At 40.8% G+C, this 19,315-nt stretch overlaps 1 pseudogene; it reads right to left on the minus strand.

The window, feature by feature from the left end:
• Positions 1-7,561: 7,561 nt before the first annotated feature.
• On the minus strand, positions 7,562-7,677 carry LOC117701881 (small nucleolar RNA SNORA17; annotated as a pseudogene).
• Positions 7,678-19,315: the final 11,638 nt, after the last annotated feature.

Below are 19,315 nucleotides of genomic sequence, written 5' to 3' on the forward strand. Positions count from 1 at the left end.
TCACATGAACTTTAGAGAAGAACCTTCTTGGGCTCACCTATCTGCCATGTAATCATTCCCCAACTCCAGGATTCAGGCAGCCTCTTCAGTCCATATGCCGTGTTTTCCTGACTGGTTCCTTATAAAGACACTCCTCATGGTAACAAACCCCATCATATAACAGAATATACAACTCCTTTGCAGAAAATTCTTGGCTACTTCCATGGCTAAAATGCATCTTTTGTGTTCTCTCATTTTCCTGTTTCTTACAAGTACCCTTGTTCCAGGATTTTGGTTTTATGGAATTTTCCTATGTCCTCTCACCAAGGTCCTTGATCTAACAGTGACAGATAAGTAGAGTAAGAGAGTTTCATCTACACAACCAGACTCAATGACAAGCAGAATAAAGATTTGTACCTGTGTCATTTGCTGAAATATCCATCTATTATTCCTTACTGATATCTTTATATATTTTGTGTATATGGGTCTTTGGTCTGCATGTACATCTGAACACCAGAAGAGGGTATCAGATCCCATTATGAATGGTTATACGTGGTGACGTGACTGCTAGGATTTGAACTCAGGACCTCTGAGAGAACAGCAGTGTTCTTAACCACAAAGCCACCTCTTCAGTTCCACCTTGCGGTTATCTTATTATCATTGTTGCCCATGTGTTTTTGCAGCTGGAAGGTGAAATAGGCTGACATTGGTGGCTTAAGCAGTTTACCAGAGATCTATGTTTAAGGACTCAGAGGTGCTATTTAATCTTTGAAGGAACATCTTGGTTAGGAATTCTGCCATGTCTTAGATAATTATGTAAATGTGAGTCTACACATTTTGTGTTGCTGTAACAAAATATCAGATATGGGTTATTTTAGAATGAATAAATGCTTATTTCTCATAAGTCAAGGTGCTGACATCTGGCAAGGGCCCTCTTTCTATATGATGACATGGTGGGGGGTTATCATATGGTGGAAGGACAAAGAAGGCAAGAGAAAGCTAGATAAGAAGTTGTCACCCTTATGTAAAGACACTAGTTCTCTACACGAGGGCGCCACCCTAATCATTTCTTAAAATTCCATGTCTTAACTGTTACAAAGGCATTTGAATTTTTACTATGAATTTGGAAGGAGACAAGCATTCAAATCACAACAGGAAGTATCTGGAGTACAGCTGAAGCTCCGAAAACATGAAATCCCTTACCTCCTAATAAGGGAAACAGTGGGGAATATTCTATAGTACATATCGGCTCGTATAGTAAATGGAGCTTCTGTAATGATTCTGGGAATAGAGAGACTGGATAACTACAGTCAGAGACTGTATGAGGAATGGTGAAATGTGAGGAAGTGAGACTTGGGGCTAGCATTCTTGAGTTTGAAAACCTGCCTGTCATGTGGCATTTGTGTGACCTTAAATATGTTAATAAAACATTGTACATTTCAATTTCTATATCCGTGAGTTGGAAATGGGTGAAATAGTTACCAACATGTTGGGTGTATTAAGTGAGGTGATGTATACGAGTGTGCAAAGCACAACCCCTGGCACATAGGAACGTTGCTTCATAGATGTTAATCATTAAGTATGCAATCCCTGCATCCACAGCATGGTTCCTGGCTGCAGGGGGCATTTGAAAAATTCTCCTCTCAGTTCTCCCATCTTGCTTCTAGAAATCAGGCAGACACAAGGAAAAGGAAATGTCTCTTTTCTGCCTTAGATGGATCATGCACAACACACAGCTGCTAATGTGGTGTTCTGCTAACTTGTGGGTGCCATGGAGGGGTCTGCACTTGCAGGTGTGATGTAGAGGGCAAGGAAAAAAGCTAGTTTATTTCCACACCACAATCTGCTCCTTCCACTGGCAAGGCCATCAATAGATGGCTCCCAGCAGTGAGGGTGGTGAGAAGCTACATCTTCTTCAGAGTTATTGCAGATGGACCCCAGACGACATTCACTGTTGGGCTCGGGGGCTGTGTTAGCAATTGCTGCTCTTGTCCTGTCTCCTTGCCTCTTGGTTTTGCTGGGCTGTTATTGTCAATGAAAGACTGTGCTTTGACAACATTGCTGTCAGGATGGAAGGTTTCAGCAAGGAACATGAGGTTGAGAAAGATGACCACTTTTCTGCATACAAGAACGTAGATGAGGTATCCGTGGGATCTGAAAAGAGTGGGCCTGATGCACTGAGAGACGGGCCAACATTGTCTTGCTGGCTCTGCTCATCAGGTGGTACTTAATTTGTTATTTATTTATTTTTGTTTTTATCATGATTGCTCTGACTTGGAACCAAATTTAAGTTTGAGAAATAGCAGTGTTTAGCAGTTAAAATCATTAGTTTATTCGCCTACTCAGAAACCTGGGTTCATCAAATTATGACATGGATATTTTCACTTCAGACCAAATAGCTAAGCACCTCTTTTAGTCTGTATAGTAGACCATGAGAAAATTAAGATGAATAGGAAATGGGTATTATAACAAAACTTCCTGAAGTGCCGATCATAGCCCCATATGAGATAGCATAACAGTATGGAGGGCCATGAAACCTTTGGCTATAGTAAAAGGTTTCTGAATATGCGGTGATAAGAAGTTAATGACAAATCAAATAAACAATCAGTGTGAGGTATTTCCGGAGGTGATCACCCACATTGTGCTGTGAAGCACCACTGCAGCCTTGGTTCTGAGCACAAGTGTGTGCACTTTGCACTGTCAGTGCTGTCACACCACACAATACCAAACAGCACAGGCACAGATCTGAAACTTCCCAGTGCTATGAACTGCAGTGTTCTTACTGCACACACAGAGTCTCCTGCTCTCACAGAGACATGATGGTTTGATTACAGAAGACAAGGGACGAGTGTTTTTCCTATCATCATTCTTCAGCACGTAAGTATCACATGCTGTGATGGAGAGACAAGAACATGCATCTCATTAGTATGCAAATTTGTTTTATTGTATAATAAAAAGTAAAATTACATGTGTACTAGCGAATTGTTTTAAAACAAATTTCTTTATAATTTATTTTCAGTAAATGTTTGTTTTATATTTCTTGCATATGTATATACCTGGGGTCACATAAAAAATTTCTCCAGCGAAAATGGGTTTGTGAGTGGAAAATGTTTAAGAAGCCCTGTCACAGGGTCTAGCCTAGAGTGCTGATGAGAGCTGTCTTGACATTGCAGTCTGGACATATTTTTCTGGCAGTGAGGTCAGAGCTCTGGCTTCTGGCTCAGAAGATGTGGCTCTTGTTAGTTGCTGCTAACCCACTGTGGCTATCGTTTCCTGTGGTGATCACAATGAACTTGATCTACTCTCCTACTTCCTGTGAGAACTAACAACATAATGGGTGAGAAAAAGTGCACAGTTACCATCTTACTTAGGGTTACTATTGCCGTGATGAAGCACCATGGCCAAAAGAAAGTTGGGGAAGAATGGGTTTATTTGGCTTATGCCATCTCGTTCCCTCCCTATCTAGTCTTAGGCTCTTGTCCACTTGGGCAGTGTCAGGCATTGGCTTCATCTCACGGAGTGGGTCTTAAAGCCAGTCAGTTGAAACTGGTTATTCCCACAACATTTGTGCTGTGATTATACGAAGACATCAAGCAGGCAGGTCACCACTGTAGACCATAGTGTTTGTAGTTCAGCTGATGGCTATATTTCTCCTCTTGTAGCATGTAGAGTACCGTCCAGTACCACGAACACCAGGCAGTAGGGGTGAAGGCTCTAAGGAGGCCCCAGCTCTGCTTCTTTGTTTCAATGACATAGATAGTCTTCAGAAGTAGGGCTTTATTATTAGTTTGTAGAAGGCATCCAATAGCCTTGTCAATAGTCTGACTTGTTTGGGGGTTTCCATGGGGCCCCTCTGACGGCCAAATTGTTTTGAATTGTTATTCCTCTCTTTTCCTCGTTACATTTCCTACATCAGTCAGGGTTTCATCACTATAATGAGATATATTGAAGCAGGGCATTTTATAAAGAACATAGATTATTTAACTCAATGTCTTGAATATTGGAAGTTCAACCAGTGTGTTGCAGTGTTACTGTTTTTTTTTTTTTTTTTTTTTTTTTTTTTTTTCATCTTAAATGTTCCTCAAAGGTCTGTGGCACGGTTAAGAGGCAGGGCCTAGCAGTAAGAACTTAAGTTATTGGAGGTATCTCCTTGAAGGGAATATTGGGACTCTGGTCTTTTTCTCTTTATTTCCCAGTTGCTCCAAGGTGCTTTGCTTCTTTACCCTTGACTCCCACTTGATGTATTGCCTTGCCACATTCCCCAAAGCAACAGGGCCAATTAACCATAGACTGAGCTCCCAAAACTGTGAGCAAAATAAGCCTTTCCCCCTTGTAAGTGGACTATCCTAGGGACTTTATTATAGCACCATAAAGTTGGTTAATGCACACAGGTTCTAAGAAAGGCCTATGTAGGCTACATCACATTGTGGAAGAAGTATATGAATCTCTGTGTGGTCTCTCTCCTATAGTCACCTGGATTCAATCAGGGAAGGAGCACTCTAATGACTTAAACTAATCTAATCACTTCCCAGCCTCCAAAAACTATGGTCAGATTACATTTCCACCCTCTTATTACTGTTAACATAAGGCTTTGAAAATCAAACTCTTGCATATGATTGGGAGACAAATTCTATTTCAACCATAGCACACTTCACCCTCTAGATTCATTACACGGCTCAAGCCATCCCTTAGGAGTCACATGTTTAGGTTAGGGAATCCATCCCAGCGGTTCCACAAAGCCATTGCTTCCTCATTCTGCTTCTCCCCCGCTACTGTTCATAGTTAACACAGCAATAATATAGTTACGTGTAGTGTGCATAATGCGGTGTGTTACACATATAACATATATGTTGATGCTACTTTTCTGCTAAACCCTTTTGATTCTTCCAATTGCATTTATAATACAATTTAGTTAATTTATCACAGCATACATGACATGGTCCTAATTTGCTTCTTCCCAATGTCTTTGCCTTTGTTATTTATCCTCTGGTCACAAATTTCTAGACTGGTAACACAACATTTCAACCCATTCTCAACTCACATTTTCTCATGATCTCCTTTTTCCTGGAAGGCTCACTCACAGGTTCTTGAAATGGTTGGCCCTTTGTCACATGACAAATTTCAGCTTAATGTTTACTTCTATGGTTGTCTTTCCAAAGTGGTCTCTATGTCTTGTGGCTCTCCTTCTAACCTCCTACATGACATCTACCATAATACCAAATCTTGTAATTGTTTGTATACTTGTTTCTTGGGCACAACTCCTCCATTATGTTAGGTGTAAGACTAACAGGGCTCTATTTTCCTTGGGTCCCTAACGTTTATCAAAGTGCCCGAGGCAGAGTAGATAGGTCTTCATTGAGCCTGTGTTTGATTTTAGTGAAAAGACTGTTTGGCGATTTCAATCTTCAAAAGAGTATCTTCACTAAATATAATGGGGATGCTGGGGGATTTTGTATGAAGTGTCTTGGGCTTCCAAATGATAAGTCATAATTTTTAACTTGATTGATGTGAAAAATGCACAGAAGATTGTAAAGCATATTTCTACATGAGTCTATGAGGGCATTTCCAGAGATGATCAGATCATAAGGACTCTGTCAGGGTGGGCATGCATTCTTAGATAAATTCCTTCTTTTTACACACACACACACACACACACACACACACACACACACACACACACACATTGAAGCATGTGGCAATTTTTCCCACAATAATCATCCTACAGACCTTAGAAAAATCACAAGGAGGAAATGAATTATTAAGGTGGGGGCTAGCCTGTACTTTTCAATCTTGTAACCTACCTATGATAATAATATCAGAGGAGGTCATATTAAAAACCCCGAGGCTACAATGTCTTCAGGGTGCCACATTGAGGACACAGTGCACCTCTCAAAGAAGTCATCAGGCCTCCCACTGTGCGTGCAGATGACTTTCTCTTCCACTGTAGTAAATTACCAAGATGACCTTTGTGAACTCCTAGGACTAGCAGGAGCCACAAAGATGAGAGCTGGCTATATCATCCCAAGTTTGGAATCCAAATACTCAAACTTTAAAATATTCCTCTTTAATCACTCCTAACCTCAAAGCATGTAAAGCTGATAGAAAGTTTCAGTTACAAGGGACAAAAAAATCTAGAAGGACATAAAAAAATATTGTGGCTTGCAGAAATAGAGGTGCCACTTCTCCCACTCTCATGACACTAGGGCCAGCTGTCCCACCTGCCATAGGTGGTAAGAATGAGGAGGGAGGAGTACATCTTTCCCTGGTCTGCATCCCCCATCCCCCCATACAGCAGACAAGAGTCAGGGTTGGCTCTCCCACACTCATGCCCTCTGGACCAGCTCACCCCAATGCCCATGTCCAGGGCCAGCTCTATTGTGATGCCCAGGTGAGGTGAGGGCAGGCTTTCCTGAGTGCTGCAGCAGATGAAAGTCAGTGTCAGCTCTCCTGCTATCATGACCCTAGTGAGGCCAACTTTCCTGCCTGCCTCAGGTGGCTAGTGTAAAAAGGAAGGGGAAGGAACCTCTCCCTTTCCGATGTCTACTGCCACCACACAGTAGACAAGAGGCAGGCCCAACTCTCTCATGTTCATGCTCATGTTCTCAGGGTCAACTCACCCACAATTCCACATTCACGGTCACTCTGATGACCTTAGGCTTAGCTCTCCTGCCTGTCTTAGGTAGCAAGGTCTTGCCCCTTGCCTGTGTCACTGCCTTGGAGACATGTGGCAGAGCCAGCTCTCCCACACTCATACCTAAGCAGGTAGCTCATTGAAATGAACACAACCAGGGTCAACTCTACTGTGCTTCCTGGGTGAGCTGCAGGACCTGCTCTCTTGAGTAACTATAGCTGGATAGGGACAAGGTCAGATCTCCTGGTCTCATACTCCAACGTCTAGCTCTTCCATGATGCCCAGGCAAGAGGTAGAGCCAGTTCTGCACAGCCCTCAGACATTAACATGTTCCCAGTTGCAGTCCGGACCAGGGACCTCCTCCTAGCCTTTGGTGGTAATAGACCCCTGCTGCTGCAGGACTATGTACATAGACTTGGCCCCCAGTGGTAGCACAGGCCAGGACCCCATCAGAGTCTTAGATGGGATCACTCACATCACGTTATTTCTCACTACCCTTGAGTTTCTAGTTCTACCTTTCTTCACTGTGCCCATATCCTTCTCTTTCTCCTCCACTTCTCTACCACTTAACTGCTCCTCCTTGTGGTGCCCAGGATCACTGAGTATCTGAAGTTTTCTCAAGAGTGGTCTCAGGAGTGCTATGCCCAACCCATGCCTTATGGCACAGGGCAGTGGTCATCTTAGGTGAGGTATGCACCTCTCCCCCAAGACTGGTGGTCATCTCAGGCTAGCTTCCTGTTCATGCCCCATGGCACTGGACTGGTGGTTGTCTTGGCTTGCTTCTTGCCTGGGGCACACCCATGTGGCTCTGTGTGGGGTCATCTGTCTTAGGGGCTCTAGCCCAGGGCCTATAGTCCCAGGTGGGGCTCACCTCATCTCTGGCTCGCTCCCTGCTCTGGGAGCCTGTGCAGATCTGAACTGGTAGTTGTCTCAGGCTCACTGTTTTCAGGGAGTGTGAGGCTACTGATCATTCAGATGTTCACAGGTGGAGATGGACACAGCTTCTCTGCTCTCTGCCACCACGCATGCAACACAGCAGCCACACCTGCAATGTCTCTAGGGGTAGGCAATGTTTTTTTGAGATTCTAATATATTATTTTCCCTTCCCCCATTTTCCTCCTAATCCTCCCATGTACCTTTCACTGAATCTTTCTTGCTCTCTTTCCCATGGCCTTTTAACAAAATGTTGTTCTGTGCATGAATGTGTGTATGTGTGTGCGTGCGCACACACGTGTGTCACAATCTCACAGCAAAATCTCTATTCCTCCAGTTCTTACAATTTTTCCATCCCTTCCTCTGCAATGATCCCTGAGCCTTAGGTACAGGGTTGTGTTGTAGATACAGACTGGGCTCCACAACTCTGCATTTAGAGGATTGTGGTTTTCTACAACGGTTTCCACTGCAATGTTTTTTTTTTTTTTTCTAATTTCTATTTCCACTAATTTCTTCTCTAATCTTTATTATTTCTTGCCATTCACTGTGTGTGAAATTGCTCACTTGTTGTTTTTTGAGAGCCTTGAGGTACATCATTAGGTTGTTTATTTGGTATCTGTCTGTTTGTCTGTCTATGAACACTTATTACTACAGACCTTTTTCTTAGGATTGCCTTGGCTGTATCACAGAGCTTCTGATAGGATGTGCTTTCATTATCATTTGTTGCTAGGAATTTTAAAAAGTTCTTTCCAATTTCTTGGATGACTTACTGCTCATTCAAAGTGTATTATTTAGTCTCCAAATATTTTTGTGGTTTCTGCAAAATTTTCACTGGCTGATTTCTAGTTTTAGAAGGAATTCACACAAGGAATTATCTCAATTTTTTTTATTCATAGAGACTTGAATTATGTCCTATGATGTGATCAGTTTTGGATATACTTCCATGTGATACTGAAAAAAATGTGTATTTCCTACCCATTGGCTTAAATAGTTTCTCTGTCTATCTATTCATTCATCCACCTATCATCTATTAAGTTCCATTCATGCATAGTATATTTTAGCTTGGAAATGTCTTTACTTATTTTAGTTTGGAAGACATATATAAATATGAGAGTCCTGAAGTCTCCATTATTGTGTCAATACCTATGTGGTCTTTATGTCTTTTATTATTAATTTTATGAAATTATGTACTCCAATACCTGAAACATAGAGTTTACAATTGTTATATGTTCTTGGTGATTTTTTTCTAATATTTACTATCTCGTTTATCTCTTCTAATTAGTTTTGGGTTGAATTTTACTTTGTTTGATATAAGCATGGCTTCACCTGCTTGTTTATGTTTTTTTTTGGCAGTTTGTTTTTATTCTTTGACATTATGTTTTAGTATCTTTGCTGACTAGGCATGTATTTATGGAAACAGTAGAGATTTGGTTCTTGTTTTTAGTCTAATCCATTAGTCTGTATGCTTTTTATGCTTGAGGGCATTTATATTTTAGCTTATTATAGAAAGGGGTTTGCTATTTCCTGTATATTTTCTAGGTGGTGTTTTATTTTGCTGGATTTCTGGTATTTCTTTTTCTTTCTTGTTTTAATCTTGAGGATTTGTTGACTTGCTGTCTTAGACATAATTATTTCTTTCCCAAGTCTACTTTTTCTTTCTACAGTTAGGCTTTTTTTTTTCAGCCCTTCAAAGAATATTTAAATACTCTTTAAGTATCTCTTTCCACTAAAAACTTTCTGCTGAGCTGGGTTGGTTGTCATGAACTGCCTTAATTTGTGTTTGTCTTGAAATATGTTTATTTCTCTATCAGTTTTGAAAGATAGCTTTACAGAGTATAGAATTCTTGGTTCACGGTACTTTTTGGGCTTGAAATATTTCATTTCAAGCTGTTCTGGATTTTTATGGTTGCACATGAAAAGTCTGTGGTAATTTTGGTATTTCTGTCTTTGTATATAAATTGATATTTTCTCATGCTGCTTTTAGGGTTATTTCTTTACTTGTTATTTTTTAACATTCTGACTGTAATATGCCCTGCAGATTTTCTTCTCTTGTCATGTCTATTTGGAGTTTGTTTACTTCTTGTGTTTGGTTGACTGCTTCTTTGGGAAAACTGGGTAATTTTCTGTTATAATTTCATTAAATAGTCTGTATAATCTAGTGGTTCTCAGCTTTCCTAATGCTGTGACCCTTTAATGAGGTTCCTCATGGTAACCCCAACCACAGAATTATTTTCACTGCTACTTCAAAACTGTATATCCTATATCCAGGATTGCAGTCCACTGGCTTCGGAGATCAGTTCAGGGTCCATCCTTTGGCTCTAGTGTGCCCAGGGTCACTGAAAGTCAGAGATTGGGTTCTAATTATTGCTGAGCTTATTCCAGGTATGGAGCTATGATTTCTGAGCTTTCAGATGTCCTGCAGGGTCTGGAGTCTATACTGCCATGGTTTCATGGCTTCTTTGGACCTGTGGATCTAATCACAGTCCCCAGAGAGTAGACAGACTCCATTGGGTCTGAAGTCTGTTATGAATTGTAATGTAAATATTTTTGGAGATAAAGGTTTGCCAAAGGAGTCTCAAAGCACAGGTTGTGAACTTCTCATCTAATCAGTTTTGTCTCTGGTCATTCTTCTTCTCCATGAATTTTTAGGTTTGATTTCTTAAATGTGTTCCAGACTTCTTGGAAATATAATTATTTTTTTTAAATTGCCCCTTACATATATCTGTTGATAATGTTTTCTTCCATCCCTGAAATTCTTTCTTTGGCATGCAAAGAAGAAATATGTTCTTTTATAAAATGATTGCAGCCTTACCTTTCTTTTTTTTACTTTTTTAAAAAATCAAATCATAATTTTTACTTTTTCACACAGTTATAAACACAAAAAGGCAGGATGTGGGGAAGGGGATGACACAGGAGCATAGGTGTTCAGGGGGAATACAGATAAAAAGAACATATTCTTGAGGTAGGCATGGTGACATGTGCTTTTAACCTCAGCATTGGAGGTGAGAAAGCAGGTGGATCTCTGTAAATTTGGAGACCATTTTTTTTTGTTGTTGTTGTTATTGAGACAGAAAAGGAGAGAGCAAGAGAGAAAGAGAGGGAGTATTTGGGAGAAATTGGGGAGGGAGAAATATGATCAATATATATTGTGTGACAGTTTTTAACTACTACCACCACCACCACCTCCACCAAAACCAGACAACTACAAAGAGAGTTATATGGATCTTCCATCTCCTCACTGGAGACTTACTCTCCCTCAGATTCCTTCCATGTGTTCTATTTGGAGTACTCACATTTAAGACCCTTATGATACTCTAGAGATGTCTTCTCTGTTAATTTTTTTGGACATTACAAGTCCTATTTGAAGTCTAAGTAAGCATAGTTTTAGTGCAAGCTGAGCCCCATCACAAAAGTTTGTTTTCCTATTTTATTGTAGGAGTGCTTGAAAGCTTCACTGAGCAAAGAACAACAAAGCAGTTATCCTGTGGTCAGGTAGCAGCTGCTCCCCTAGCCAGAACTAACCTGTAGGTTGCTTTTGAGATGATGAGAGGAGTAACCATGGCCTTGTCCTGTTATAGTGAGAGATAGAAAGAGATTGGAAGAAGGAATTGAGAACTTTTCCACAAAATCTAAAGGACTCCAAGGTCCTCTGGCCAGTCTCTCTGCTCTGGATACTCAGGATGCTGGATCTCATGCTCTGGTCTCTCTTTACTTTAACCAGGAGAGGACCAAGGCAAATGGCAATGACGCCCGCCCTCCCTCCCTTCAAAGAGAGAGAGAGAGAGAGAGAGAGAGAGAGAGAGAGAGAGAGAGAGAGAGAGAAACTGAGATCAAAGACAGAGTCAAAGACTGAGATAAAAGACAAAGTCAGAGGTAGAGCCAGAGGCAGAGAACAGGGTGGTATTGAGGTGGTAATGTCAACCCAGGAATAGTGAACCCAAGTGAACCCTGTAGGCTGTTTTGACCCTGATCATTGAAACAGAAGGTTTTACAATGAGAATTTTTCAATGGTGGCTGCACACATAGTTTTTAATGATTAACCACTTGCACACTTAATGGCCTACTGTTAATTATTTTCATAGGTATTCTCTTCCCCCTCTTACTTCTAAATGAGCATAATCTAAGGCTTTCCTAGTCTCTGAGAGGTTGGGTCACTCTCACAGGTGTGTCGGATGGGTCTAAGACTTGGCTAGATGAGAGACCACATAACTGTGGAGGTTAAATACCTATAGGGACCTAAAGCCGGGGTTCAGGAAATTGGGTGAAGTTCAAAGACAAGAGCCAGGCAAATAAGAAATATGAGTAGAGTTTCCCATGTGCTCGCTTTCTGCCTGTTTTTTTCCCTGAGAAGTCCCAAGCCTGTCCATCACTGGTATTTTCCTTTGTTGCTCTTAGACCTAACAGAACATTTGGCTTTTCAGTAGATGTTAGAAATGGAAAGAGAACACTGCTTGTCTTTCTGGCATCCATTCTTGACAATTACTGCTCAAAACTTTTAAATATTTTAAATATGGGTAACTGCCTCATCAGCCTCAGAAAAGACGTAGCATGGTTGAATAGACAGCTCACTTGTCTATTGGCAGGGTCTGTTCCTGGGAAGGGTGATGAGGAGTCCAGCCCTGGGAAGAGAGGCCTCGTAAAGCTCTCTAAAACTTGTGTCCAACTGATAGAAGGATCAGAGTGATTATCTAGGCATTTAAGTCTAAAACCAGGGATGTTCCAGGAAAAGTAGGACATCCCTACAGATTAGAGATTCTCAGGACCATGAGTCATGCCACAAAGTCAAATGAGGGGCTATGGTTTTAGGAGCATGAGGACACTGCTGTAGAGCTTGATGTATACAGTCTTCCAGAGAAACTCATCTATGCTCATCATCCAAACGATTCAATTTGCTGGAGAACTGATTCTCTGAATGCATCTGTTGGCCTCCTTTTCAACCCCAATCCCCTGTAGTAGCATCGTTTCTGTTGATGAGATCTATTGCTTGGGTACTTCTAAACAAGAGTTCTCTAGTTCGCCCTAATTGAACAGGCGGCTGCCTGTTGTGTTTTTCTTCTCCCAAGCCAACTTATTTATGTCTTTCTCTGCAGTGACCTCCAGGCCTTTACAGAGAGGAATATTTATTCCAAAAGATCTTTTTAATTAATTTTCCTTCCCTTCTCAGAGAAAAAAGAGGGCTGAGGAAAACCAGGGGAGGGAGTAAGAAGAGCAAAAAGCAAGGGGAGGCTGTCACAAAGAGAGGGACTCCATGCATAGAGGCAGATGTGTGTGGAAGGAGTAGAGTTTTGAGAAACACAACCCACAACCCGTATCTTATGGCAGTTTTGGCATCCGTTCTTTGCCCTAGTTTTTTTTTTTTTCAACCCTGACACACTTCCCTTCTTATTTTTCTTCCATTTGTCAGTTGTGAATGTTTTGGTTTGAGTCATAAGAAACAGACAGCTGGTGCAGTTCTCATTGCTTCAACCACACCAGGGTGTTTATGTTCACACTTTCCATCCAGTGAGGGAGGTGGGTGTTAGGGAAAGCATTGAGGTGCTCTGTTCTGAGCCTTGGTGGGAGGGGCAGCAGACCAGGTAGGAATGACCTTCTCCAAGTTCAATGTCAAACATGGTATGATCCAGATAGGTGGAATTTTTTTATTGGATATTTTATTTACATTTCAGATGCCATCCCCTTTCCCCAATTCTCCTCCCTAGAAAACCCCTATCCCATGCCCCCCTTTCCTTTTTACTTTTATACAATTTTTTAAAAAATGTTAATCAAAGGCTTTATAAGTTTGGTAATGCTCAATCAGAAGTGTAACCCAATACCCAACCTAGATATATCAACTATCTTTGACTGATGGAGACACGTGAACATCTGCCTCCATGTCCCCCCCCCCTCTCTCTCTTTCTCTCTCTCATCACCTAGCTTCTCCTCTCCAGATAGGTGGAATTTTAACGAGTGTTTGTATGTATATGTATATGTGGGGGGAAGGGGGATATAGGGGGATAATTCAGGACAGTTCACTTCTGGGATTACACTGGTGTCTACCTTGAAAGGAAGCTGGACCAGTACAAATTGAAAGGCTGTTGTGACGTATTATAGATAATGATTTGTTTGGAAATTTCTATTGTTTTGAAACTTCACACTTTTTCTTGGTGAACTACCACCTGATTTCCCCCTCACACTAGTTCCCTGCATAGTTCAAGACTCGTAGGGTTGCATTTGCAGCCTTGTCTGGACACTGGAAACACTAAGAGTCCTGATACTGACCTGTGGTGGTCTGAAGAGGTTTTGGATCCCGTAGATTCATGTGTTTCGATGTTTGGCCACAAGCAATGGCACTACCAGAAGGTGTGGCCTTGTTGGAGGAAGTACATCATTGTTTAGGTGGGTCTCCTATGCTCGGGCTCTTCCCAGTGTGGAATCAAGTGTCCTCCTGGCTGTGTTTGGATCAAGATGTAGAACTCTTGGCTCCTCCAGCACGATGTCTATCTGGATGCTGTCATGCTTCTTACCGTGATAATAATGGACTGACGCTCTAAACCTGTAAGCCAGCCCCAATTTAATTTTTTTTTTTTTTTTTTTTTTTTTTTTTTTTATATATAAGAGTAGCCTTGGTCATGTTGTTCCTTTCACAACAATGAAACCCTAACTGGCCCTTCCCCTATTTTGGTTTATTTATTTCTTTTCTAGATTGATTTTGTTCTTTGATAGTTTCATTTATGCATGAAATATATTCTAGTTACTTTCTCCCTCACCCTCTTGCCTCTCTCTCATTCTTATCATCAGCTCTTGTCAATCTCCCTTTTCCAGATTCATGACCTTTTGTTTTGTGATCCATACTGGACTGGAACTATCTACCGGAACCTGGTAGAGTCACTAGTGAGGTAACTGAAGACATGGTCCCCTTTATTCCTGAATCTATCAGTAGTAAATAGTTCAGCAGTGAGGTGTGGGTACCCTGGGATTTTAATACCTCCCCAGAATGACAAGAATGAAGCAACAGATGATGACTGTTGTTTAAAGCTACAAAATATGGTGAAGGATCATACATTCAGCATCCTCTGGTAACCGGCTAGATATCTGAATCTCAGCTTCTACCTGACTCCAGGATGAGCCAGGATCTGCAGTTTTCTAGGAACCTGCAGGTATTTGTATATACAGGAAAGGGTAAAAGGTTGTCTCTGGGCCTGTGTCCCCAGGCTCACCAGGCAGGTGTGACTGCCTATCAGCTTTGAGCTTTTCAGATGAGTCACAGTTCATAGACTAGGGACCCGAATCCAGACAGACCTGTGTTCTATTTATTAGTCATGATGTAATTAAGTATGTCAGTATGGCACTCCAGTTTTCTTTTCTGTACAACAAAGACAACATAAACTTGACTCATGGGATGTCTACAAAGAAGAACTGTGACACACTTAGGATAGTCCCTGGTGCATAGCAAGGAACTCAGTGTGTTAGCTGTCATAGTGACTATGAAGGTATGCTCATCTCTTCTTTAAGACTGAGGATTGGTTTTTTTTTTTTTTAATCAAACTTACATTTATTTAGTGGTTATATGGTGGGTACATGAGAAAGATGACCAATTTTAGTTAGGTCATAATAATTTTTTTGACTTTCTGATAAAAAAATCAAGCCCCAGATAATTTCTAGCATGCATTATCAGAGACAGGCAGTTACTAAAAATGCAACCTTTTAACCTACTTCCTTCCTGTTAGGTTTAGAGATCCCTTATGGGAACTGAGTGCTTGGGACATCAGAGATGAATCACCTCCTATGAGTACTGCAGGTTGTAGCCCTTTAGTGAACCCATTCCCCCAATCCTGTGCCAGCCAGACTGCTTCTGGGAAGCTGGAGACACACTTCTCCTATATGGGAACAGGCCTAGAGCCAGCCTTGAAGTTTCTTGGCCCAATAATGAAATGCAATCCTCAGCAGTGCTTGGCCTCAATGACTCACTGCTCTAAAGAATATAATTCATACATCTAAATGAGAGGCTTGCATATTTGCAAGACACAATTGCAATGAATGGAACAGTGCTGACAGCCAATCCAGAGTGTTAGTGAAACGTGCGACCTCAATTTCAGCCAATCAACTCATTCCTAGGATAGCAAGCCCTCCCATAGGTTTCTCTGTAACTCATTAGGAAGCCATGGGTCAGGGACAGAGATAGAACATAATGTTTGGAAAAGCATTCTGCAGAGTGGGGAGGGAGATTATATTGAACGGAAAGAGTTCTCTAGTTGCATGAACTGAGGGTCACTGCATGTGACATCCTTCTTCTGGATAATTCTATCACCATAATAGAGCCTAGGCTGGCCATGTGACAATTGAAGTTCTACAGCTTTGTTTTCTTGGAGTTTTCACAGAGATATCTCTTATGCAATCATAATTTAGAACAGTGTCTAGTGAACATCTAGCTAAACAAATGTGTCTTAGGGAATTCTGAGTTTTAGAAGCAACTGTGCCTCTGTTCATATTGCTCAATCTGTTATTTGATCATTTAGCTTAATTCTGGGTTCTGAGACTTCTTTATTGAGTATCTGTAACTTAGGGAGGTTATCTCCAAGCAGGTTTGACTTAAGTGGTACTTTGGAGGTCAAGAAGATGATGGGTTTCTGAAGATCTGGGAAGAAACATTCCAGATGGAGAGATTAAGGGAGGAAGACCATAGCAGGTATATAGGAGTGAACCAGCACATCGAAGGTCTTCTAGGCTGTAGTAAAGTGCCCCCAGATATAATGAGGAGCCCTGGGGAATTTCTAATAAGGAGGATCTTATGATTTGGTTATTTTAGACAATATAACTCTCTACAGAATGCAAGGTGATCTACAGAGAATATGATGGTTAGGTTTTTTTTTTTTTTTTTTTTTTTTTTTTTTTTTTTTTTTTTTTTAAACTAGATACAATCTACACTCACCTGGGAAGGAGTCTTAGTGAGAAGCTGTCTAGATTAGGTTGGGGACATGCCTATAAGGGATTTTTCTGCCTTGGGTTAATTGAAATGGGAAGACCCATCCTGAATTTGAGTGATGTCATCTCCTGGGATGAGTCCTAGGCTGAAGGAAAAGGGAAGGCCAAGTGGAACACTGGTTTGCATTCATTGGTCCTATGGATGTGATACGACCTATGCCCTCAGGTTCCTGCCACTGTGAATATCATGCTGTGATGGACTGTACCAAGGAACTACGAGCTAAAATCAAACCATTCCCGCCTATGTTCTTTGTCAAGGTGTTTAGTAATAGCACCAGGAAATGAAATGAAGGTGCATGAATGAGAAAAAAAGGGAAACGAAATAAATAAAGTGAATATAGAGGAGGACAATGTTTCCTAAGGGCTGCTACAAAGCTAATCTTTTATACTATTCTTGAACAACTCAGGATTGTATTAAGCTATAGAATCCAATTGACCTTTGAACCCAGGTAGGCTTTATTTGCTCTTAATCAACAGAACGGAGTGTATTTGACACCATGTGACTTCTTCCAAGGACAGCCCATAAAAGGTGACAGTAGTTTTCATCTTGTTAGGTAGGATTATGTTTAGAACTTGGGATGTCATGAAAGAAGTCTGACCCTCTGCGATCAGCTGACAGTCTTTGAGGAATCTAAATGACACAGATGTCCCATGGCATTAAGAGCATAAGTCTTCAAATTTGGTGAGCCCAGGTTCATACCTGCAATTTCAAAAGCATCTAGATGATTTTAGCTTCTGGGACCAACACACACACACTTTCAGGGACTCATACTGTGTCCCTTCTCAATTTCTGCCTATCAGAACAATCAGCTAGTTAGAACAGCTGTCCTAGGCTACTAAGTGTTGGGGTTGTTTCTTGGGCTACAGTAGTAGGCAAACAGTATGGACAGTCAGGAGGCTGTTTCAGTGGCTCGGAGAGGAAAAAGGAAGCTTCAACTAATGATTGTCAATGTCTACACACATCAGTACTAAAACAACAACAGCATGTTAGATTTATTATTTGCATCATGCAATGAAAGAGCCATGGGAAGCCATGGGGGTGTCTAAAGATAGTTAAAGGCCCAGTGGTTTTTAAGGTTGTCTTGGGAGATGATGAAGTGGTAAATGGTCTTTGTGTTGGTTTGTCTATAGGGCTAATTTAGCTGGTTTTCCCAGGAGCATTGAGGGCTTGACTGAACTAGTACAAAAAGATTGTTTCCCCCCTCTTTGGAGAGTCTATGGAGAGCTGTGGCTTATCCTAGCACAGAGTATCTGTTTGTGAGCCAGGGTACATGTTGCAAGTTGTGGATTTTGTTTCAACTCTAAATTCTGCTCAACAGCTTTGCTGCCAGCTGTTAATTTTAAGAGTGAGATTTTTTGACTATGCTTTAAAAGAAGACTTTATTTTTAAGATATATAAACTGGAGTAGTAACACAATATAGCAATGATTCCCATACATTTTGTTATTAATTTAAAAAATATATATTTAATGAAAATAATGTTTTACACAGTTTTATACAGTACATTTTGAAACTGGTTCCCCTCCTCCAACTCCTCTCAGATCCTTTCCTACTTCCAGACCCACAAAACCCTATGCCCATCTGTTCGTTCTTTCTTTCTTTCTCTTTCTTTCTTTCTTTCTTTCTTTCTTTCTTTCTTTCTTTCCTTCTTTCCTTCTTTCTTTCTCTTAAATAGGCAAATAAAAATAACTAACAAATGAAAATTAAAAAAAAACAAAGAAAAAAATACAAGAAAACACACACACACACAACACACAACACACACACACACACACACACACACACACACACACACACACACACACATTAGGGAAAAAACCCAGTAAGACAACCAAACCAAACCAAACCAAACCAAACCAAACCAAACCAAATCAAACCAACCAACTCTTCCCAAACCCCCAAACCAAAACACAACAACACCCAAACCAAAAAGCCCCCACAAAACAAACAAACAAAAACTTCCCAAAACTTATGAGATGAAAAGTCTACAAAAATACCATTGAGTTTGTTTTGTATTGGTCATCTACTGCTGGACATGGGTGTGCCCTTAAGTGTGGTTTGCATACTTAATGAGACCCTATTGGAGAATACTAAATCTTCCTGGATGTCAATTAGAGATAATTTTTGGATAAGGGATGGGAGATTGTGCACACTTTTCCTTTTTAGGACTGGGCTTCTGCCCGGCCTGTGCAGACCCTGTGCATGCCTCCACTAGTGTTTGTGAGTTCATATGTGCATTAGTCTTGCGTCCTGGTGCTCATCCCCTCTTGCCCGTCCAATCTTTCTACTGCCTCCTCTTCCATATAATCCTCCTGAGCTCTGATAGGAGTTTTTGAGACAACCTATGTACTTAAAAATTATTTAAGAGTCTATAGAGTAGTGTGTGTGTGTGTGTGTATGTGTGTGTGTGTGTGTATGTGTGTGTGTGTAGAGGTACAGGTGTCTTTCTTAATTGCTCTTCATCTTATTTTTAAGGCAGTATCTCTCACTGAATCTGGAGCTTATTCACGTGGACTGGGTGTCCAGCAAGCCCCAGGGATCTTTCTGTCTCTACCTCCCCAGTGTAGGACTATAGAAGTACACCATCATATGGGCTTTTATGTGGGTGCTGGGAGTTTGAACTCAAGTCCTCATTCTTGTGTATCAGGTACCTTACTGACTAAGCTCTTCCCAGCCAGGTCCATAGATAATTTTTAATGTGAGTTATAGATATTTATCGTATCAGAACATAAAATTTAAATAAATATTTAGTAACTATTAAGTAATTAATTTATACTGCTTTTTAATTCATAACGGATGCTATATTGTAAA

Source organism: Arvicanthis niloticus, chromosome 1 (genome assembly GCF_011762505.2).
Source record: "Arvicanthis niloticus isolate mArvNil1 chromosome 1, mArvNil1.pat.X, whole genome shotgun sequence".
Taxonomy (NCBI): Eukaryota; Metazoa; Chordata; class Mammalia; order Rodentia; family Muridae; genus Arvicanthis; species Arvicanthis niloticus.